A 25,001-nucleotide genomic window follows, 5' to 3' on the forward strand; every position below is an offset into this window, starting at 1 on the left:
AGAAGCGTCTCGCCTGGTAAGAACCTAGGATGTGGCAGTACTTCTTCAAACATGCCTTTGTCGAAAAAGGGTGTATGTCTTTATCCTGAATATCTTTAGGATAAAGGCATACACCGTTTTGGGGGAACCAGGCAGGGGCTCGGTGCAAATCAACACTACATAATGCTATCACTTCCCATCAAAACAAAGGGTCATGTACGAAAAGTGTAAAGACCAGAAATGCAGGGTAACGTGGAGGTAAATCGTACCCACATTTTGTGGATTGTGGGATGAACAATGGCAATCGGCACCCTGGCGAATTCTATGGTGTATTCGAAGATAAAGTAAGAAACAATGCTACAGCACATAGGACACTTCCACTCAAGGACGTATATTTTCAAGGAAACCAAAGAACCTCAGGTCACAGGCAACCCAACGTTTACTGCTGCTCTCTTTACAAAAGCCTCGACGAGGATACAATCTAAATTTCCTTGGACAGAAACATGGATGAAGAATATGTGATTCTTATCTACAATGATATATTACAGAGCCAGGAAATCAATGAAATAACGTCACTTGCGCCACCGGAGTGTTCTTAGTTACAATCATTCTCAGTGAATTTAGTCACATAGAAAAAAGTGGTTTATCAAAGATATGAGGTACAGGTGGAATATAAAATTGCGTCCCTTGAACGAAATGGCAGACGACAGAGAGAATAACACATTTAGCAAACACACTTATGCCTGTAGGAGCGCAAAGGTCACATGAGGTGAGGAAAAACCAGGTGTTTTCAATGAGCACAGATAGCATTCCATATTGACCAAAGAGGGCATCAAGACAACTTACTCTAAACCTCAAAGGACTGAACTCAGCCCACTTTACACACCAGAAAAGATTATTGACAACTGGTCAGAATTTGAAAAACTATTTATCTATGTCTCTCTGGAAGAGAATCTAGTGGATGCACAGCAGCAAGCAACACAGCACGGAAAATCGGCTACACACGGTGAGAAAAATAAACTGCAAAATAAAGGCAGTGAGTGACAGATAAATTCTTCGAGACTTCGTTCAGGGGCTGTGATTAGAGTTGTTTTCAGCATATATTCACACACAGAAAGATGGGACCTAAGGGAGGACAATCGTGGGTCTGAGTGTCTTCGTGAGCATGAGTCAGCAAATGCAGCCCTTGTAGAATAACACTGCCTTGCCCTGATTCCATTGACCCGAAATCTCCAAATGTAGATGACCCTTCTACAGCGAACACATGCATGTGTCAGCCACAGGATGCTACCCCATTGGAATGGGAAAAAACATGAAAAGGCACCTCATCTTCTCATATCCTGGTGCTCGGGTTCAAGCTTCCAGCCACTTTCCTGAAAATATCGCCACTTGGGGAAGTCAGCACTTTCAAAACCTTCTTTCTTATAGCTTGGAATTGGTTCCATGGATGAACTACAACGGGGAAGAATAAGAAACGATGCCTATATATTTGGACAGGCATATTGTGCTCTAATTTCAACTGCTGAACAAGAATTGACCCAAGTCTAAGCTTGCTCTCAGAAGGAGAATAGGGCTTGAAAATTTCCCGCTGCTTTGTGACCAATTCCAAAAGTGGGAAGTTGAGCAGGGGATCTCAGGGAGCCTATAATTCATGGGCCTGCAGGATTGTCAAAGACACCTAATGTGGACAAATGACTTGGGTTGAGCCAGAGAAAAGAACTTGAGAGCAAGGCAGAATTGCAAAAATGGGATTTCAAGAGGGAGACGCGTCTCGCCTGGTAAGAACCTAGAATGTGGCAGTACTTCTTCAACCATGCCTTTGTCGAAAAACGGTGTATGCCTTTATCCTGAATATATTCCGAATAAAGGCATACACCGTTTTTGGGCAACCAGGCAGGGGCTCGGTGCAAATCAACACTACATAGTGCTATCACTTCCCATCTAAACAAAGGGTCATCTACGAAAAGTGTAAAGACTAGAAATTCAGGGTAGCATGGAGGTAAATCGTACCCACATTTTGTGGATTGTGGGATGACCAATTGCAATCGGCACCCTGGCGAATTCTATGGTGTATTCGAAGATAAAGTAAGAAACAATGCTACAGCACATAGGACACTTCCATTCAAGGACGTATATTTTCAGGAAAACCAAAGAACCTCAGGTCACAGGCAACCCAACGTTTACTGCTGCTCTCTTTACAAAAGTCTCGACTAGGATACAATCTAAATTTCCTTGGACGGAAAACATGGATGGAGAATATGTGATTCTTATCTACAATTATATATTACTGAGCCAGGAAATCAATGAAATAACGTCACTTGCCGCCAAAGGAGTGTTCGTAGTTACAATCAATCTCAGTAAATTTAGTCGCATAGAAAAAAGTGGTTTATCAAAGATATGAGGTACAGGTGGAATACAAAATTGTGTCCCATGAATGAAATGGCAGACGAGAGAAAGCATCACACATATAGCAAACACACTTATGCCTGTAGGAGCGCGAAGGTCACTTGAGGTGAGGAAAAACCAGGTGTTTTCAATGAGCACAGATACCATTCCATATAGACCAAAGAGGGCATCAAGACAACTTACTCTAAACCTCAAAGGACTGAACTCAGCCCACTTTACACACCAGAAAAGATTATTTACAACTGGTTAGAATTTGAAAAACAATTTATCGATGTCTCTCTGGAAGAGAATCAAGTGGATGCACAGCAGCAAGCAACACAGCACTCAAAATCGGCTACACCCCGTGAGAAAAATAAACTGCAAAATAAAGGCAGTGAGTGAGAGATAAATTCTTCGAGACTTCGTTCAGGGGCTGTCATTGAAGTTGTTTTGAGCATATAATAACACACAGAAGGATCGGACCTAAGGGAGGACACTCGTGGGTCTGAATGTCTTCGTGGGCATGAGTCAGCAAATTCAGCCCTTGTCGAATAACACTGCCTTTTCCTGATTCCATGGACCCGAAATCTCCAAATGCAGACGACCCTTCCTACAGCGAACACATGCATCGGACAGCCACAGGATGCTACCCCATTGGAATGGCAAAAAAACATGAAAAGCCACCTCATCTTCTCATATCCTGGTGCTCGGGTTCAAGCTTTCAGCCGCTTTTCTGAAAATATACCCAATTGGGGAAGTCAGCACTTTCAAAACACTCTTACTTATAACTTGGAATTGGTTCCATGGATGAACTACAATGGGGAAGAATTAGAGACGATGGCTATATATTTGGACAGGCACATGGTGCTCTAATTTCCAATGCTGAACAAGAATTGACCCAAGTCTAAGCTTGCTCTTGGAAGGAGAATTCGGCTTGAAAATGTCCTGCTGCTTTGGGACCAGTTCCGAAAGTGGGAAGTTGAGCCGGGGATCTCAGGGAGCCTATAATTCATGGCCCTGCAGGATGGTAAAAGGCACGTAATGTGGAAAAATGACTTGGGTTGAACCAGAGAAAAGAACTTGAGAGCAAGGCAGAATTGCAAAACTGGGATTTCAAGAGGGAGAAGCGTCTCGCCTGGTAAGAACCTAGGATGTGGCAGTACTTCTTCAAACATGCCTTTGTCGAAAAAGGGTGTATGCCTTTATCCTGAATATATTCCGAATAAAGGCATACACCGTTTTTGGGCAACCAGGCAGGGGCTCGGTGCAAATCAACACTACATAGTGCTATCACTTCCCATCTAAACAAAGGGTCATCTACGAAAAGTGTAAAGACTAGAAATTCAGGGTAGCATGGAGGTAAATCGTACCCACATTTTGTGGATTCCAGGATGAACAATGGCAATCGGCACCCTGGCGAAGTCTATGGTGTATTCAAAAATAATGTAAGAAACAAAGCTACAGCACATAGGACACTTCCACTCAAGGACGTATATTTTCAAGAAAACCAAAGAACCTCAGGTCACAGGAAACCCAACGTTTACTGCTGCTCTCTTTACAAAAGCCTCGACTAGGATACAATCTAAATTTCCTTGGACGGAAAACATGGATGGAGAATATGTGATTCTTATCTACAATGATATATTACTGAGCCAGGAAATCAATGAAATAACGCCACTTGCCGCCACTGGAGTGTTCGTAGTTACAATCATTCTCAGTAAATTTAGTCACATAGAAAAAAGTGGTTTATCAAAGATATGAGGTACAGGTGGAATACAAAATTGCGTCCCATGAATGAAACGGCAGACGAGAGAAAGCATCACACATTTAGCAAACACACTTATGCCTGTAGGAGCGCGAAGGTCACTTGAGGTGAGGAAGAAACAGCTGTTTTCAATGAGCACAGATACCATTCTATATAGACCAAAGAGGGCATCAAGACAAATTACTCTAAACCTCAAAGGACTGAACTCACCCCACTTTACACACCAGAAAAGATTATTTACAACTGGTTAGAATTTGAAAAACAATTTATCGATGTCTCTCTGGAAGAGAATCAAGTGGATGCACAGCAGGAAGCAACACAGCACTGAAAATCGGCTACACCCCGTGAGAAAAATTAACTGCAAAATAAAGGCAGTGAGTGAGAGATAAATTCTTCAAGACTTCGTTCAGGGGCTGTCATTGAAGTTGTTTTGAGCATATATTAACACACAGAAGGATGGGACCTAAGGGAGGACACTAGTGGGTCTGAGTGTCTTCGTGAGCATGAGTCAGCAAATGCAGCCCTTGTCGAATAACACTGCCTATTCGTGATTCCATGGACCCGAAATCTCCAAATGCAGACGACCCTTCCTACAGCAAACACATGCATGGGACAGCCACAGGATGCTACCCCATTGGAACGGCAAAAAACATGAAAAACCACCTCATCTTCTCATATCCTGGTGCTCAGGTTCAAGCTTTCAGCCGCTTTTCTGAAAATATACCCAATTGGGGAAGTCAGCACTTTCAAAACACTCTTACTTATAACTTGGAATTGGTTCCATGGATGAACTACAACGGGAAAGAATAAGAGACGATGGCTATATATTTGGACAGGAAAATGGCGCTCTAATTTCCAATGCTGAACAAGAATTGACCCAAGTCTAAGCTTGCTCTCAGAAGGAGAATTGGGCTTGATAATTTCCTGCTGCTTTGGGACCTGTTCCGAAAGTGGGAAGTTGAGCCGGGGATCTCAGGGAGCCTATAATTCATGGCCCTACAGGATGGTAAAAGGCACGTAATGTGGAAAAATGACTTGGGTTGAACCAGAGAAAAGAACTTGAGAGCAAGGCAGAATTGCAAAACTGGGATTTCAAGAGGGAGAAGCGTCTCGCCTGGTAAGAACCTAGGATGTGGCAGTACTTCTTCAAACATGCCTTTGTCGAAAAAGGGTGTATGTCTTTATCCTGAATATCTTTAGGATAAAGGCATACACCGTTTTGGGGGAACCAGGCAGGGGCTCGGTGCAAATCAACACTACATAATGCTATCACTTCCAATCAAAACAAAGGGTCATGTACGAAAAGTGTAAAGACCAGAAATGCAGGGTAACGTGGAGGTAAATCGTACCCACATTTTGTGGATTGTGGGATGAACAATGGCAATCGGCACCCTGGAGAATTCTATGGTGTATTCGAAGATAAAGTAAGAAACAATGCTACAGCACATAGGACACTTCCACTCAAGGACGTATATTTTCAAGGAAACCAAAGAACCTCAGGTCACAGGCAACCCAACGTTTACTGCTGCTCTCTTTACAAAAGCCTCGACGAGGATACAATCTAAATTTCCTTGGACAGAAACATGGATGAAGAATATGTGATTCTTATCTACAATGATATATTACAGAGCCAGGAAATCAATGAAATAACGTCACTTGCGCCACCGGAGTGTTCTTAGTTACAATCATTCTCAGTGAATTTAGTCACATAGAAAAAAGTGGTTTCTCAAAGATATGAGGTACAGGTGGAATATAAAATTGCGTCCCTTGAACGAAATGGCAGACGACAGAGAGAATTACACATTTAGCAAACACACTTATGCCTGTAGGAGCGCAAAGGTCACATGAGGTGAGGAAAACCCATGTGTTTTCAATGAGCACAGATACCATTCCGTATAGACCAAGGAGGGAATCAAGACAACTTACTCTAAACCTGAAAGGACTGAACTCAGCCCACTTTACAAACCAGAAAAGATTATTGACAACTGGTCAGAATTTGAAAAACAATTTATCTATGTCTCCCTGGAAGAGAATCTAGTGGATGCACAGCAGCAAGCAACACAGCACGGAAAATCGGCTACACCCGGTGAGAAAAATAAACTGCAAAATAAAGGCAGTGAGTGACAGATAAATTCTTCGAGACTTTGTTCAGGGGCTGTCATTGGAGTTGTTTTCAGCATATATTCACACACAGAAAGATGGGACCTAAGGGAGGACAATCGTGGGTCTGAGTGTCTTCGTGAGCATGAGTCAGCAAATGCAGCCTTTGTAGAATAACACTGCCTTGCCCTGATTCCATTGACCCGAAATCTCCAAATGTAGATGACCCTTCTACAGTGAACACATGCATGTGTCAGCCACAGGATGCTACCCCATTGGAACGGGAAAAAACATGAAAAGGCACCTCATCTTCTCATATCCTGGTGCTCGGGTTTAAGCTTCCAGCCACTTTCCTGAAAATATCCCCACTTGCGGAAGTCAGCACTTTCAAAACCTTCTTTCTTGTAGCTTGGAATTGGTTCCATGGATGAACTACAACGGGGAAGAATAAGAAACGATGCCTATATATTTGGACAGGCATATGGTGCTCTAATTTCAACTGCTGAACAAGAATTGACCCAAGTCTAAGCTTGCTCTCAGAAGGAGAATAGGGCTTGAAAATTTCCCGCTGATTTGTGACCAGTTCCGAAAGTGGGAAGTTGAGCAGGGGATCTCAGCGAGCCTATAATTCATGGGCCTGCAGGATGGTCAAAGACACCTAATGTGGACAAATGACTTGGGTTGAGCCAGAGAAAAGAACTTGAGAGCAAGGCAGAATTGCAAAACTGGGATTTCAAGAGGGAGAAGCGTCTCGCCTGGTAAGAACCTAGAATGTGGCAGTACTTCTTCAAACATGCCTTTGTCGAAAAAGGGTGTATGCCTTTATCCTGAATATATTCCGAATAAAGGCATACACCGTTTTTGGGCAACCAGGCAGGGGCTTGGTGCAAATCAACACTACATAGTGCTATCACTTCCCATCTAAACAAAGGGTCATCTACGAAAAGTGTAAAGACTAGAAATTCAGGGTAGCATGGAGGTAAATCGTACCCACATTTTGTGGATTCCAGGATGAACAATGGCAATCGGCACCCTGGCGAAGTCTATGGTGTATTCAAAAATAATGTAAGAAACAAAGCTACAGCACATAGGACACTTCCACTCAAGGACGTATATTTTCAAGAAAACCAAAGAACCTCAGGTCACAGGAAACCCAACGTTTACTGCTGCTCTCTTTACAAAAGCCTCGACTAGGATACAATCTAAATTTCCTTGGACGGAAAACATGGATGGAGAATATGTGATTCTTATCTACAATGATATATTACTGAGCCAGGAAATCAATGAAATAACGCCACTTGCCGCCACTGGAGTGTTCGTAGTTACAATCATTCTCAGTAAATTTAGTCACATAGAAAAAAGTTGTTTATCAAAGATATGAGGTACAGGTGGAATACAAAATTGCGTCCCATGAATGAAACGGCAGACGAGAGAAAGCATCACACATTTAGCAAACACACTTATGCCTGTAGGAGCGCGAAGGTCACTTGAGGTGAGGAAGAAACAGCTGTTTTCAATGAGCACAGATACCATTCTATATAGACCAAAGAGGGCATCAAGACAAATTACTCTAAACCTCAAAGGACTGAACTCACCCCACTTTACACACCAGAAAAGATTATTTACAACTGGTTAGAATTTGAAAAACAATTTATCGATGTCTCTCTGGAAGAGAATCAAGTGGATGCACAGCAGGAAGCAACACAGCACTGAAAATCGGCTACACCCCGTGAGAAAAATTAACTGCAAAATAAAGGCAGTGAGTGAGAGATAAATTCTTCAAGACTTCGTTCAGGGGCTGTCATTGAAGTTGTTTTGAGCATATATTAACACACAGAAGGATGGGACCTAAGGGAGGACACTAGTGGGTCTGAGTGTCTTCGTGAGCATGAGTCAGCAAATGCAGCCCTTGTCGAATAACACTGCCTATTCGTGATTCCATGGACCCGAAATCTCCAAATGCAGACGACCCTTCCTACAGCAAACACATGCATGGGACAGCCACAGGATGCTACCCCATTGGAACGGCAAAAAACATGAAAAACCACCTCATCTTCTCATATCCTGGTGCTCAGGTTCAAGCTTTCAGCCGCTTTTCTGAAAATATACCCAATTGGGGAAGTCAGCACTTTCAAAACACTCTTACTTATAACTTGGAATTGGTTCCATGGATGAACTACAACGGGAAAGAATAAGAGACGATGGCTATATATTTGGACAGGAAAATGGCGCTCTAATTTCCAATGCTGAACAAGAATTGACCCAAGTCTAAGCTTGCTCTCAGAAGGAGAATTGGGCTTGATAATTTCCTGCTGCTTTGGGACCTGTTCCGAAAGTGGGAAGTTGAGCCGGGGATCTCAGGGAGCCTATAATTCATGGCCCTACAGGATGGTAAAAGGCACGTAATGTGGAAAAATGACTTGGGTTGAACCAGAGAAAAGAACTTGAGAGCAAGGCAGAATTGCAAAACTGGGATTTCAAGAGGGAGAAGCGTCTCGCCTGGTAAGAACCTAGGATGTGGCAGTACTTCTTCAAACATGCCTTTGTCGAAAAAGGGTGTATGTCTTTATCCTGAATATCTTTAGGATAAAGGCATACACCGTTTTGGGGGAACCAGGCAGGGGCTCGGTGCAAATCAACACTACATAATGCTATCACTTCCAATCAAAACAAAGGGTCATGTACGAAAAGTGTAAAGACCAGAAATGCAGGGTAACGTGGAGGTAAATCGTACCCACATTTTGTGGATTGTGGGATGAACAATGGCAATCGGCACCCTGGAGAATTCTATGGTGTATTCGAAGATAAAGTAAGAAACAATGCTACAGCACATAGGACACTTCCACTCAAGGACGTATATTTTCAAGGAAACCAAAGAACCTCAGGTCACAGGCAACCCAACGTTTACTGCTGCTCTCTTTACAAAAGCCTCGACGAGGATACAATCTAAATTTCCTTGGACAGAAACATGGATGAAGAATATGTGATTCTTATCTACAATGATATATTACAGAGCCAGGAAATCAATGAAATAACGTCACTTGCGCCACCGGAGTGTTCTTAGTTACAATCATTCTCAGTGAATTTAGTCACATAGAAAAAAGTGGTTTCTCAAAGATATGAGGTACAGGTGGAATATAAAATTGCGTCCCTTGAACGAAATGGCAGACGACAGAGAGAATTACACATTTAGCAAACACACTTATGCCTGTAGGAGCGCAAAGGTCACATGAGGTGAGGAAAACCCATGTGTTTTCAATGAGCACAGATACCATTCCGTATAGACCAAGGAGGGAATCAAGACAACTTACTCTAAACCTGAAAGGACTGAACTCAGCCCACTTTACAAACCAGAAAAGATTATTGACAACTGGTCAGAATTTGAAAAACAATTTATCTATGTCTCCCTGGAAGAGAATCTAGTGGATGCACAGCAGCAAGCAACACAGCACGGAAAATCGGCTACACCCGGTGAGAAAAATAAACTGCAAAATAAAGGCAGTGAGTGACAGATAAATTCTTCGAGACTTTGTTCAGGGGCTGTCATTGGAGTTGTTTTCAGCATATATTCACACACAGAAAGATGGGACCTAAGGGAGGACAATCGTGGGTCTGAGTGTCTTCGTGAGCATGAGTCAGCAAATGCAGCCTTTGTAGAATAACACTGCCTTGCCCTGATTCCATTGACCCGAAATCTCCAAATGTAGATGACCTTTCTACAGTGAACACATGCATGTGTCAGCCACAGGATGCTACCCCATTGGAACGGGAAAAAACATGAAAAGGCACCTCATCTTCTCATATCCTGGTGCTCGGGTTCAAGCTTCCAGCCACTTTCCTGAAAATATCCCCACTTGCGGAAGTCAGCACTTTCAAAACCTTCTTTCTTATAGCTTGGAATTGGTTCCATGGATGAACTACAACGGGGAAGAATAAGAAACGATGCCTATATATTTGGACAGGCATATGGTGCTCTAATTTCAACTGCTGAACAAGAATTGACCCAAGTCTAAGCTTGCTCTCAGAAGGAGAATAGGGCTTGAAAATTTCCCGCTGCTTTGTGATCAGTTCCAAAAGTGGGAAGTTCAGCAGGGGATCTCAGGGAGCCTATAATTCATGGCCCTACAGGATGGTAAAAGGCACGTAATGTGGAAAAATGACTTGGGATGAACCAGAGAAAAGAACTTGAGAGCAAGGCAGAATTGCAAAACTGGGATTTCAAGAGGGAGAAGCGTCTCGCCTGGTAAGAACCTAGGATGTGGCAGTACTTCTTCAAACATGCCTTTGTCGAAAAAGGGTGTATGCCTTTATCCTGAATATATTCCGAATAAAGGCATACACCGTTTTTGGGCAACCTGGCTGGGGCTCGGTGCAAATCAACACTACATAGTGCTATCACTTCCCATCTAAACAAAGGGTCATCTACGAAAAGTGTAAAGACTAGAAATTCAGGGTAGCATGGAGGTAAATCGTACCCACATTTTGTGGATTCCAGGATGAACAATGGCAATCGGCACCCTGGCGAAGTCTATGGTGTATTCAAAAATAATGTAAGAAACAAAGCTACAGCACATAGGACACTTCCACTCAAGGACGTATATTTTCAAGAAAACCAAAGAACCTCAGGTCACAGGCAACCCAACGTTTTCTGCTGCTCTCTTTACAAAAGCCTCGACTAGGATACAATCTAAATTTCCTTGGACGGAAAACATGGATGGAGAATATGTGATTCGTATCTACAATGATATATTACTGAGCCAGGAAATCAATGAAATAACGTCACTTGCCGCCAAAGGAGAGTTCGTAGTTACAATCATTCTCAGTAAATTTAGTCACATAGAAAAAAGTGGTTTATCAAAGATATGAGGTACAGGTGGAATACAAAATTGCGTCCTATGAATGAAATGGTAGACGAGAGAAAGCATCACACATTTAGCAAACACAGTTATGCCTGTAGGAGCGCGAAGGTCACTTGAGGTGAGGAAGAAACAGGTGTTTTCAATGAGCACAGATACCATTCCATATAGACCAAAGAGGGCATCAAGACAACTTACTCTAAACCTCAAAGGACTGAACTCAGCCCACTTTACACACCAGAAAAGATTATTTACAACTGGTTAGAATTTGAAAAACAATTTATCGATGTCTCTCTGGAAGAGAATCAAGTGGATGCACAGCAGCAAGCAACACAGCACTGAAAATCGGCTACACCCCGTGAGAAAAATAAACTGCAAAATAAAGGCAGTGAGTGAGAGATAAATTCTTCGAGACTTCGTTCAGGGGCTGTCATTGAAGTTGTTTTGAGCAAATATTAACACACAGAAGGATGGGACCTAAGGGAGGACACTAGTGGGTCTGAGTGTCTTCGTGAGCATGAGTCAGCAAATGCAGCCCTTGTCGAATAACACTGCCTTTTCCTGATTCCATGGACCCGAAATCTCCAAATGCAGACGACCCTTCCTACAGCGAACACATGCATGGGACAGCCACAGGATGCTACCCCATTGGAACGGCAAAAAACATGAAAAGCCACCTCAACTTCTCATATCCTGGTGCTCGGGTTCAAGCTTTCAGCCGCTTTTCTGAAAATATACCCAATTGGGGAAGTCAGCACTTTCAAAACACTCTTACTTATAACTTGGAATTGGTTCATTGGATGAACTACAACGGGGAAGAGTAAGAGTCGATGGCTATATATTTGGACAGGAACATGGCGCTCTAATTTCCAATGCTGAACAAGAATTGACCCAAGTCTAAGCTTGCTCTCAGAAGGAGAATTGGGCTTGAAAATTTCCTGCTGCTTTGGGACCTGTTCCGAAAGTGAGAAGTTGAGCCGGGGATCTCAGGGAGCCTATAATTCATGGCCCTACAGGATGGTAAAAGGCACGTAATGTGGAAAAATGACTTGGGTTGAACCAGAGAAAAGAACTTGAGAGCAAGGCAGAATTGCAAAACTGGGATTTCAAGAGGGAGAAGCGTCTCGCCTGGTAAGAACCTAGGATGTGGCAGTACTTCTTCAAACACGCCTTTGTCGAAAAGGGGTGTATGTCTTTATCCTGAATATCTTTAGGATAAAGGCATACACCGTTTTGGGGGAACCAGGCAGGGGCTCGGTGCAAATCAACACTACATAATGCTATCACTTCCCATCAAAACAAAGGGTCATGTACGAAAAGTGTAAAGACCAGAAATGCAGGGTAACGTGGAGGTAAATCGTACCCACATTTTGTGGATTGTGGGATGAACAATGGCAATTGGCACCCTGGCGAATTCTATGGTGTATTCGAAGATAAAGTAAGAAACAATTCTACAGCACATAGGACACTTCCACTCAAGGACGTATATTTTCAAGGAAACCAAAGAACCTCAGGTCACAGGCAACCCAACGTTTACTGCTGCTCTCTTTACAAAAGCCTCGACGAGGATACAATCTAAATTTCCTTGGACAGAAACATGGATGAAGAATATGTGATTCTTATCTGCAATGATATATTATTGAGCCAGGAAATCAATGAAATAACGTCACTTGCCGCCACTGGAGTGTTCTTAGTTACAATCATTCTCAGTGAATTTATTCACATAGAAAAAAGTGGTTTATCAAAGATATGAGGTACAGGTGGAATATAAAATTGCGTCCCTTGAACGAAATTTCAGACGACAGAAAGAATTACACATTTAGCAAAAACACTTATGCCTGTAGGAGCGCAAAGGTCACTTGAGGTGAGGAAAAACCAGGTGTTTTCAATGAGCACTCATACCATTCCATATAGACCAAAGAGGGAATCAAGGCAACTTACTCTAAACCTCAAAGGACTGAACTCAGCCCACTTTACACACCAGAAAAGATTATTTACTACTGGTTAGAATTTGAAAAACTATTTATCGATGTCTCTCTGGAAGAGAATCAAGTGGATGCACAGCAGCAAGCAACACAGCACTGAAAATCGGCTACACCCCGTGAGAAAAATAAACTGCAAAATAAAGGCAGTGAGTGACAGATAAATTCTTGGAGACTTCGTTCAGGGGCTGTCATTGAAGTTGTTTTGAGCATATATTAACACACAGAAGGATCGGACCTAAGGGAGGACACTCGTGGGTCTGAGTGTCTTCGTGAGCATGAGTCAGCAAATGCAGCCCTTGTAGAATAACACTGCCTTTCCCTGATTCCATTGACCCGAAATCTCCAAATGCAGACCACCCTTCCTACAGCGAACACATGCATGGGACAGCCACAGGATGCTACCCCATTGGAACGGGAAAAAAACATGAAAAGCCACCTCATCTTCTCATATCCTGGTGCTCGGTTTCAAGCTTTCAGCCGCTTTTCTGAAAATATCCCCACTTGGGGAAGTCAGCACTTTCAAAACACCCTTTCTTATAGCTTGGAATTGGTTCCATGGATGAACTACAACGGGGAAGAACAAGAGACGATGGCTATACATTTGGACAGGCACATGGTGCTCTAATTTCAAATGCTGAACAAGAATTGACCCAAGTCTAAGCTTGCTCTCAGAAGGAAAATTGGGCTTGAAAATTTCCTGCTGCTTTGGGAGCAGTTCCCAAAGTGGGAAGTTGAGCAGGGGATCTCAGGGAGCCTATAATTCATGGCCCTGCAGGATGGTAAAAGGCACCTAATGTGGAAAAATGACTTGGGTTGAACCAGAGAAAAGAACTTGAGAGGAAGGCAGAATTGCAAAACTGGGATTTCAAGAGGGATATGCGTCTCGCCTGGTAAGAACCTAGAATGTGGCAGTACTTCTTCAACTATGCCTGTGTCGAAAATGGGTGTATGCCTTTATCCTGAATATATTCAGGATAAAGGCATACACCGTTCTTGGGCAAGCAGGCAGAGGGTCGGTGCAAATCAACACAACATAATGCTATCACTTCCCATCAAAACAAAGGGTCATGTACGAATAGTGTAAAGACCAGAAATGCAGGGTAACGTGGAGGTAAATCATACCCACATTTTGTGGATTGTGGGATGACCAATTGCAATCGGCACCCTGGTGAAGTCTATGGTGTATTCGAAGATAATGTAAGAAACAAAGCTACAGCACATAGGACACTTCCACTCAAGGACGTATATTTTCAGGAAAACCAAAGAACCTCAGGTCACAGGCAACCCAACCTTTACTGCTGCTCTCTTTACAAAAGCCTCGACGAGGATACAATCTAAATTTCCTTGGACGGAAAACAGGGATGAAGAATATGTGATTCTTATGTACAATGATATATTACTGAGCCAGGAAATCAATGAAATAACGTCACTTGCCGCCACTGGAGTGTTCTTAGTTACAATCATTCTCAGTGAATTTATTCACATAGAAAAAAGTGGTTTATCAAAGATATGAGGTACAGGTGGAATATAAAATTGCGTCCCTTGAACGAAATTTCAGACGACAGAAAGAATTACACATTTAGCAAACACACTTATGCCTGTAGGAGCGCAAAGGTCACTTGAGGTGAGGAAAAACCAGGTGTTTTCAATGAGCACACATACCATTCCATATAGACCAAAGAGGGAATCAAGGCAACTTACTCTAAACCTCAAAGGACTGAACTCAGCCCACTTTACACACCAGAAAAGATTATTTACTACTGGTTAGAATTTGAAAAACTATTTATCGATGTCTCTCTGGAAGAGAATCAAGTGGATGCACAGCAGCAAGCAACACAGCACTGAAAATCGGCTACACCCCGTGAGAAAAATAAACTGCAAAATAAAGGCAGTGAGTGACAGATAAATTCTTGGAGACTTCGTTCAGGGGCTGTCATTGAAGTTGTTTTGAGCATATATTAACACACAGAAGGATCGGACCTAAGGGAGGACACTCGTGGGTCTGAGTGTCTTCGTGAGCATGAGTCAGCAAATGCAGCCCTTGTAGAATAACACTGCCTTTCCCTGATTCCATTGACCCGAAATCTCCAAATGCAGACCACCCTTCCTACAGCGAACACATGCATGGGACAGCCACAGGATGCTACCCCATTGGAACGGGAAAAAAACATGAAAAGCCACCTCATCTTCTCATATCCTGGTGCTCGGTTTCAAGCTTTCAGCCGCTTTTCTGAAAATATCCCCACTTGGGGAAGTCAGCACTTTCAAAACACCCTTTCTTATAGCTTGGAATTGGTTCCATGGATGAACTACAACGGGGAAGAACAAGAGACGATGGCTATACATTTGGACAGGCACATGGTGCTCTAATTTCAAATGCTGAACAAGAATTGACCCAAGTCTAAGCTTGCTCTCAGAAGGAAAATTGGGCTTGAAAATTTCCTGCTGCTTTGGGAGCAGTTCCCAAAGTGGGAAGTTGAGCAGGGGATCTCAGGGAGCCTATAATTCATGGCCCTGCAGGATGGTAAAAGGCACCTAATGTGGAAAAATGACTTGGGTTGAACCAGAGAAAAGAACTTGAGAGGAAGGCAGAATTGCAAAACTGGGATTTCAAGAGGGAGATGCGTCTCGCCTGGTAAGAACCTAGAATGTGGCAGTACTTCTTCAACTATGCCTGTGTCGAAAATGGGTGTATGCCTTTATCCTGAATATATTCAGGATAAAGGCATACACCGTTCTTGGGCAAGCAGGCAGAGGGTCGGTGCAAATCAACACAACATAATGCTATCACTTCCCATCAAAACAAAGGGTCATGTACGAATAGTGTAAAGACCAGAAATGCAGGGTAACGTGGAGGTAAATCATACCCACATTTTGTGGATTGTGGGATGACCAATTGCAATCGGCACCCTGGTGAAGTCTATGGTGTATTCGAAGATAAAGTAAGAAACAAAGCTACAGCACATAGGACACTTCCACTCAAGGACGTATATTTTCAGGAAAACCAAAGAACCTCAGGTCACAGGCAACCCAACCTTTACTGCTGCTCTCTTTACAAAAGCCTCGACGAGGATACAATCTAAATTTCCTTGGACGGAAAACAGGGATGAAGAATATGTGATTCTTATGTACAATGATATATTACTGAGCCAGGAAATCAATGAAATAACGTCACTTGCTGCCACTGGAGTGTTCTTAGTTAAAATCATTCTCAGGAAATTTAGTCACATAGAAAAAAGTGGTTTATCAAAGATATGAGGTACAAGTGGAATATAAAATTGCGTCCCTTGAACGAAATTGCAGTCAACAGAAAGAATTACACATTTAGCAAACACACTTATGCCTGTAGGAGCGCAAAGGGCACTTGACGTGAGGAAAAACCAGGTGTTTTCAATGAGCACAGATACCATTCCATATAGACCAAAGAGGGAATCAAGACAACTTACTCTAAACCTCAAAGGACTGAACTCAGCCCACTTTACACACCAGAAAAGATTATTTACTACTGGTTAGAATTTGAAAAACTATTTATCGATGTCTCTCTAGAAGAGAATCAAGTGGATGCACAGCAGCAAGCAGCATAGCACTGAAAATCGGCTACACCCCGTGAGAAAAATAAACTGCAAAATAAAGGCAGTGAGTGACAGATAAATTCTTGGAGACTTTGTTCAGGGGCTGTCATTGAAGTTGTTTTGAGCATATATTAACACACAGAAGGATCGGACCTAACGGAGGACACTCGTGGGTCTGAGTGTCTTCATGAGCATGAGTCAGCAAATGCAGCCCTTGTAGAATAACACTGCCTTTTCCTGATTCCATGGACCCGAAATCTCCAAATGCAGACGACCCTTCGTACAGCGAACACATGCATGGGACAGCCACAGGATGCTACACCATTGGAATGGCAAAAAACAAGAAAAGCCAACTCATCTTCTCATATCGTGGGCCACGGGTTCAAGCTTCCAGCCACTTTTCTGAAAATATCCCCAATTGGGGAAGTCAGCACTTTCAAAACACTCTTACTTATAGCTTGGAATTGGTTCCATGGATGAACTACAATGGGGAAGAATAAGAGACGATGCCTATATATTTGGACAGGCACATGACGCTCTAATTTCCAAGGCTGAACAAGAATTGACCCAAGTCTAAGCTTGCTCTCAGAAGGAGAATAGGGCTTGAAAATTTCCTGCTGCTTTGGGACCAGTTCCGAAAGGGGGAAGTTGAGCAGGGGATCTCAGGGAGCCTATAATTCATCGCCCTGCAGGATGGTAAAAGGCACCTAATGTGGGAAAATGACTCGGGTTGAACCAGAGAAAAGCACTTGAGAGCTAGGCAGAATTGCAAAACTGGGATTTCAAGAGGGAGACGCGTCTTGCCTGGTAAGAACCTAGAATGTGGCAGTACTTCTTCAAACATGCCTTTGTCGAAAAAGGGTGTATGCCTTTATCCTGAATATATTCCGAATAAAGGCATACACCGTTTTTGGGCAACCAGGCAGGGGCTCGGTGCAAATCAACACTACATAGTGCTATCACTTCCCATCTAAACAAAGGGTCATCTACGAAAAGTGTAAAGACTAGAAATTCAGGGTAGCATGGAGGTAAATCGTACCCACATTTTGTGGATTCTTGGATGACCAATTGCAATCGGCACCCTGGCGAAGTCTATGGTGTATTCGAAGATAAAGTAAGTAACAAAGCTACAGCACATAGGACACTTCCACTCAAGGACGTATATTTTCAGGAAAACCAAAGAACCTCAAGTCACAGGCAACCCAACACTTACTGCTGCTCTCTTTACAAAAGCCTCGAATAGGATACAATCTAAATTTCCTTGGACGGAAAACATGGATGAAGAATATGTGATTCTTATCTACAATGATATATTACTGAGCCAGGAAATCAATGAAATAACGTCACTTGCCGCCACCGGAGTGTTCTTAGTTACAATCATTCTCAGTGAATTTAGTCACATAGAAAAAAGTGGTTTATCAAAGATATGAGGTACAGGTGGAATATAAAATTGCGTCCCTTGAACGAATTGGCAGACGACAGAGAGAATTACACATTTATCGAACACACTTATGCCTGTAGGAACGCAAAGGTCACATGAGGTGAGGAAAAACCAGGTGTTTTCAATGAGCACAGATACCATTCCATATAGACCAAGGAGGGAATCAAGACAACTTACTCTAAACCTGAAAGGACTGAACTCAGCCCACTTTACAAACCAGAAAAGATTATTGATAACTGGTCAGAATTTGAAAAACAATTTATCGATGTCTCTCTGGAAGAGAATCTAGTGGATGCACAGCAGCAAGCAACACAGCACGGAAAATCGGCTACACCCGGTGAGAAAAATAAACTGCAAAATAAAGGCAGTGAGTGACAGGAAAATTCTTCGAGACTTCGTTCAGGGGCTGTGATTGGAGTTGTTTTCAGCATATATTAACACACAGAAAGATGGGACTTAAGGGAGGACAATCGTGGGTCTGAGTGTCTTCGTGAGCATGAGTCAGCAAATGCAGCCCTTGTAGAATAACACTGCCTTGCCCTGATTCCATTGACCCGAAATCTCCAAATGTAGACGACCCTTCTACAGCGAACACATGCATGGGTCAGCCACAGGATGCTCCCCCATTGGAACGGGAAAAAACATGAAAAGGCACCTCATCTTCTCATGTCCTGGTGCTCGGGTTCAAGCTTCCAGCCACTTTCCTGAAAATATCCCCACTTGGGGAAGTCAGCACTTTCAAAACCTTCTTTCTTATAGCTTGGAATTGGTTCCATGGATGAACTACAACGGGGAAGAATAAGAAACGATGCCTATATATTTGGACAGGCATATGGTGCTCTAATTTCAACTGCTGAACAAGAATTGACCCAAGTCTAAGCTTGCTCTCAGAAGGAGAATAGGGCTTGAAAATTTCCCGCTGCTTTGTGATCAGTTCCAAAAGTGGGAAGTTCAGCAGGGGATCTCAGGGAGCCTATAATTCATGGCCCTACAGGATGGTAAAAGGCACGTAATGTGGAAAAATGACTTGGGATGAACCAGAGAAAAGAACTTGAGAGCAAGGCAGAATTGCAAAACTGGGATTTCAAGAGGGAGAAGCGTCTCGCCTGGTAAGAACCTAGGATGTGGCAGTACTTCTTCAAACATGCCTTTGTCGAAAAAGGGTGTATGCCTTTATCCTGAATATATTCCGAATAAAGGCATACACCGTTTTTGGGCAACCTGGCTGGGGCTCGGTGCAAATCAACACTACATAGTGCTATCACTTCCCATCTAAACAAAGGGTCATCTACGAAAAGTGTAAAGACTAGAAATTCAGGGTAGCATGGAGGTAAATCGTACCCACATTTTGTGGATTCCAGGATGAACAATGGCAATCGGCACCCTGGCGAAGTCTATGGTGTATTCAAAAATAATGTAAGAAACAAAGCTACAGCACATAGGACACTTCCACTCAAGGACGTATATTTTCAAGAAAACCAAAGAACCTCAGGTCACAGGCAACCCAACGTTTTCTGCTGCTCTCTTTACAAAAGCCTCGACTAGGATACAATCTAAATTTCCTTGGACGGAAAACATGGATGGAGAATATGTGATTCGTATCTACAATGATATATTACTGAGCCAGGAAATCAATGAAATAACGTCACTTGCCGCCAAAGGAGAGTTCGTAGTTACAATCATTCTCAGTAAATTTAGTCACATAGAAAAAAGTGGTTTATCAAAGATATGAGGTACAGGTGGAATACAAAATTGCGTCCTATGAATGAAATGGTAGACGAGAGAAAGCATCACACATTTAGCAAACACACTTATGCCTGTAGGAGCGCGAAGGTCACTTGAGGTGAGGAAGAAACAGGTGTTTTCAATGAGCACAGATACCATTCCATATAGACCAAAGAGGGCATCAAGACAACTTACTCTAAACCTCAAAGGACTGAACTCAGCCCACTTTACACACCAGAAAAGATTATTTACAACTGGTTAGAATTTGAAAAACAATTTATCGATGTCTCTCTGGAAGAGAATCAAGTGGATGCACAGCAGCAAGCAACACAGCACTGAAAATCGGCTACACCCCGTGAGAAAAATAAACTGCAAAATAAAGGCAGTGAGTGAGAGATAAATTCTTCGAGACTTCGTTCAGGGGCTGTCATTGAAGTTGTTTTGAGCAAATATTAACACACAGAAGGATGGGACCTAAGGGAGGACACTAGTGGGTCTGAGTGTCTTCGTGAGCATGAGTCAGCAAATGCAGCCCTTGTCGAATAACACTGCCTTTTCCTGATTCCATGGACCCGAAATCTCCAAATGCAGACGACCCTTCCTACAGCGAACACATGCATGGGACAGCCACAGGATGCTACCCCATTGGAACGGCAAAAAACATGAAAAGCCACCTCAACTTCTCATATCCTGGTGCTCGGGTTCAAGCTTTCAGCCGCTTTTCTGAAAATATACCCAATTGGGGAAGTCAGCACTTTCAAAACACTCTTACTTATAACTTGGAATTGGTTCATTGGATGAACTACAACGGGGAAGAGTAAGAGACGATGGCTATATATTTGGACAGGAACATGGCGCTCTAATTTCCAATGCTGAACAAGAATTGACCCAAGTCTAAGCTTGCTCTCAGAAGGAGAATTGGGCTTGAAAATTTCCTGCTGCTTTGGGACCTGTTCCGAAAGTGAGAAGTTGAGCCGGGGATCTCAGGGAGCCTATAATTCATGGCCCTACAGGATGGTAAAAGGCACGTAATGTGGAAAAATGACTTGGGTTGAACCAGAGAAAAGAACTTGAGAGCAAGGCAGAATTGCAAAACTGGGATTTCAAGAGGGAGAAGCGTCTCGCCTGGTAAGAACCTAGGATGTGGCAGTACTTCTTCAAACACGCCTTTGTCGAAAAGGGGTGTATGTCTTTATCCTGAATATCTTTAGGATAAAGGCATACACCGTTTTGGGGGAACCAGGCAGGGGCTCGGTGCAAATCAACACTACATAATGCTATCACTTCCCATCAAAACAAAGGGTCATGTACGAAAAGTGTAAAGACCAGAAATGCAGGGTAACGTGGAGGTAAATCGTACCCACATTTTGTGGATTGTGGGATGAACAATGGCAATTGGCACCCTGGCGAATTCTATGGTGTATTCGAAGATAAAGTAAGAAACAATTCTACAGCACATAGGACACTTCCACTCAAGGACGTATATTTTCAAGGAAACCAAAGAACCTCAGGTCACAGGCAACCCAACGTTTACTGCTGCTCTCTTTACAAAAGCCTCGACGAGGATACAATCTAAATTTCCTTGGACAGAAACATGGATGAAGAATATGTGATTCTTATCTGCAATGATATATTATTGAGCCAGGAAATCAATGAAATAACGTCACTTGCCGCCACTGGAGTGTTCTTAGTTACAATCATTCTCAGTGAATTTATTCACATAGAAAAAAGTGGTTTATCAAAGATATGAGGTACAGGTGGAATATAAAATTGCGTCCCTTGAACGAAATTTCAGACGACAGAAAGAATTACACATTTAGCAAACACACTTATGCCTGTAGGAGCGCAAAGGTCACTTGAGGTGAGGAAAAACCAGGTGTTTTCAATGAGCACTCATACCATTCCATATAGACCAAAGAGGGAATCAAGGCAACTTACTCTAAACCTCAAAGGACTGAACTCAGCCCACTTTACACACCAGAAAAGATTATTTACTACTGGTTAGAATTTGAAAAACTATTTATCGATGTCTCTCTGGAAGAGAATCAAGTGGATGCACAGCAGCAAGCAACACAGCACTGAAAATCGGCTACACCCCGTGAGAAAAATAAACTGCAAAATAAAGGCAGTGAGTGACAGATAAATTCTTGGAGACTTCGTTCAGGGGCTGTCATTGAAGTTGTTTTGAGCATATATTAACACACAGAAGGATCGGACCTAAGGGAGGACACTCGTGGGTCTGAGTGTCTTCGTGAGCATGAGTCAGCAAATGCAGCCCTTGTAGAATAACACTGCCTTTCCCTGATTCCATTGACCCGAAATCTCCAAATGCAGACCACCCTTCCTACAGCGAACACATGCATGGGACAGCCACAGGATGCTACCCCATTGGAACGGGAAAAAAACATGAAAAGCCACCTCATCTTCTCATATCCTGGTGCTCGGTTTCAAGCTTTCAGCCGCTTTTCTGAAAATATCCCCACTTGGGGAAGTCAGCACTTTCAAAACACCCTTTCTTATAGCTTGGAATTGGTTCCATGGATGAACTACAACGGGGAAGAACAAGAGACGATGGCTATACATTTGGACAGGCACATGGTGCTCTAATTTCAAATGCTGAACAAGAATTGACCCAAGTCTAAGCTTGCTCTCAGAAGGAGAATAGGGCTTGAAAATTTCCCGCTGCTTTGTGATCAGTTCCAAAAGTGGGAAGTTCAGCAGGGGATCTCAGGGAGCCTATAATTCATGGCCCTACAGGATGGTAAAAGGCACGTAATGTGGAAAAATGACTTGGGATGAACCAGAGAAAAGAACTTGAGAGCAAGGCAGAATTGCAAAACTGGGATTTCAAGAGGGAGAAGCGTCTCGCCTGGTAAGAACCTAGGATGTGGCAGTACTTCTTCAAACATGCCTTTGTCGAAAAAGGGTGTATGCCTTTATCCTGAATATATTCCGAATAAAGGCATACACCGTTTTTGGGCAACCTGGCTGGGGCTCGGTGCAAATCAACACTACATAGTGCTATCACTTCCCATCTAAACAAAGGGTCATCTACGAAAAGTGTAAAGACTAGAAATTCAGGGTAGCATGGAGGTAAATCGTACCCACATTTTGTGGATTCCAGGATGAACAATGGCAATCGGCACCCTGGTGAAGTCTATGGTGTATTCGAAGATAATGTAAGAAACAAAGCTACAGCACATAGGACACTTCCACTCAAGGACGTATATTTTCAGGAAAACCAAAGAACCTCAGGTCACAGGCAACCCAACCTTTACTGCTGCTCTCTTTACAAAAGCCTCGACGAGGATACAATCTAAATTTCCTTGGACGGAAAACAGGGATGAAGAATATGTGATTCTTATGTACAATGATATATTACTGAGCCAGGAAATCAATGAAATAACGTCACTTGCCGCCACTGGAGTGTTCTTAGTTACAATCATTCTCAGTGAACTTATTCACATAGAAAAAAGTGGTTTATCAAAGATATGAGGTACAGGTGGAATATAAAATTGCGTCCCTTGAACGAAATTTCAGACGACAGAAAGAATTACACATTTAGCAAACACACTTATGCCTGTAGGAGCGCAAAGGTCACTTGAGGTGAGGAAAAACCAGGTGTTTTCAATGAGCACACATACCATTCCATATAGACCAAAGAGGGAATCAAGGCAACTTACTCTAAACCTCAAAGGACTGAACTCAGCCCACTTTACACACCAGAAAAGATTATTTACTACTGGTTAGAATTTGAAAAACTATTTATCGATGTCTCTCTGGAAGAGAATCAAGTGGATGCACAGCAGCAAGCAACACAGCACTGAAAATCGGCTACACCCCGTGAGAAAAATAAACTGCAAAATAAAGGCAGTGAGTGACAGATAAATTCTTGGAGACTTCGTTCAGGGGCTGTCATTGAAGTTGTTTTGAGCATATATTAACACACAGAAGGATCGGACCTAAGGGAGGACACTCGTGGGTCTGAGTGTCTTCGTGAGCATGAGTCAGCAAATGCAGCCCTTGTAGAATAACACTGCCTTTCCCTGATTCCATTGACCCGAAATCTCCAAATGCAGACCACCCTTCCTACAGCGAACACATGCATGGGACAGCCACAGGATGCTACCCCATTGGAACGGGAAAAAAACATGAAAAGCCACCTCATCTTCTCATATCCTGGTGCTCGGTTTCAAGCTTTCAGCCGCTTTTCTGAAAATATCCCCACTTGGGGAAGTCAGCACTTTCAAAACACCCTTTCTTATAGCTTGGAATTGGTTCCATGGATGAACTACAACGGGGAAGAACAAGAGACGATGGCTATACATTTGGACAGGCACATGGTGCTCTAATTTCAAATGCTGAACAAGAATTGACCCAAGTCTAAGCTTGCTCTCAGAAGGAAAATTGGGCTTGAAAATTTCCTGCTGCTTTGGGAGCAGTTCCCAAAGTGGGAAGTTGAGCAGGGGATCTCAGGGAGCCTATAATTCATGGCCCTGCAGGATGGTAAAAGGCACCTAATGTGGAAAAATGACTTGGGTTGAACCAGAGAAAAGAACTTGAGAGGAAGGCAGAATTGCAAAACTGGGATTTCAAGAGGGAGATGCGTCTCGCCTGGTAAGAACCTAGAATGTGGCAGTACTTCTTCAACTATGCCTGTGTCGAAAATGGGTGTATGCCTTTATCCTGAATATATTCAGGATAAAGGCATACACCGTTCTTGGGCAAGCAGGCAGAGGGTCGGTGCAAATCAACACAACATAATGCTATCACTTCCCATCAAAACAAAGGGTCATGTACGAATAGTGTAAAGACCAGAAATGCAGGGTAACGTGGAGGTAAATCATACCCACATTTTGTGGATTGTGGGATGACCAATTGCAATCGGCACCCTGGTGAAGTCTATGGTGTATTCGAAGATAAAGTAAGAAACAAAGCTACAGCACACAGGACACTTCCACTCAAGGACGTATATTTTCAGGAAAACCAAAGAACCTCAGGTCACAGGCAACCCAACCTTTACTGCTGCTCTCTTTACAAAAGCCTCGACGAGGATACAATCTAAATTTCCTTGGACGGAAAACAGGGATGAAGAATATGTGATTCTTATGTACAATGATATATTACTGAGCCAGGAAATCAATGAAATAACGTCACTTGCTGCCACTGGAGTGTTCTTAGTTAAAATCATTC

Source organism: Kogia breviceps, chromosome 20 (assembly GCF_026419965.1).
Source record: "Kogia breviceps isolate mKogBre1 chromosome 20, mKogBre1 haplotype 1, whole genome shotgun sequence".
In the NCBI taxonomy this organism is placed as follows: Eukaryota; Metazoa; Chordata; class Mammalia; order Artiodactyla; family Physeteridae; genus Kogia; species Kogia breviceps.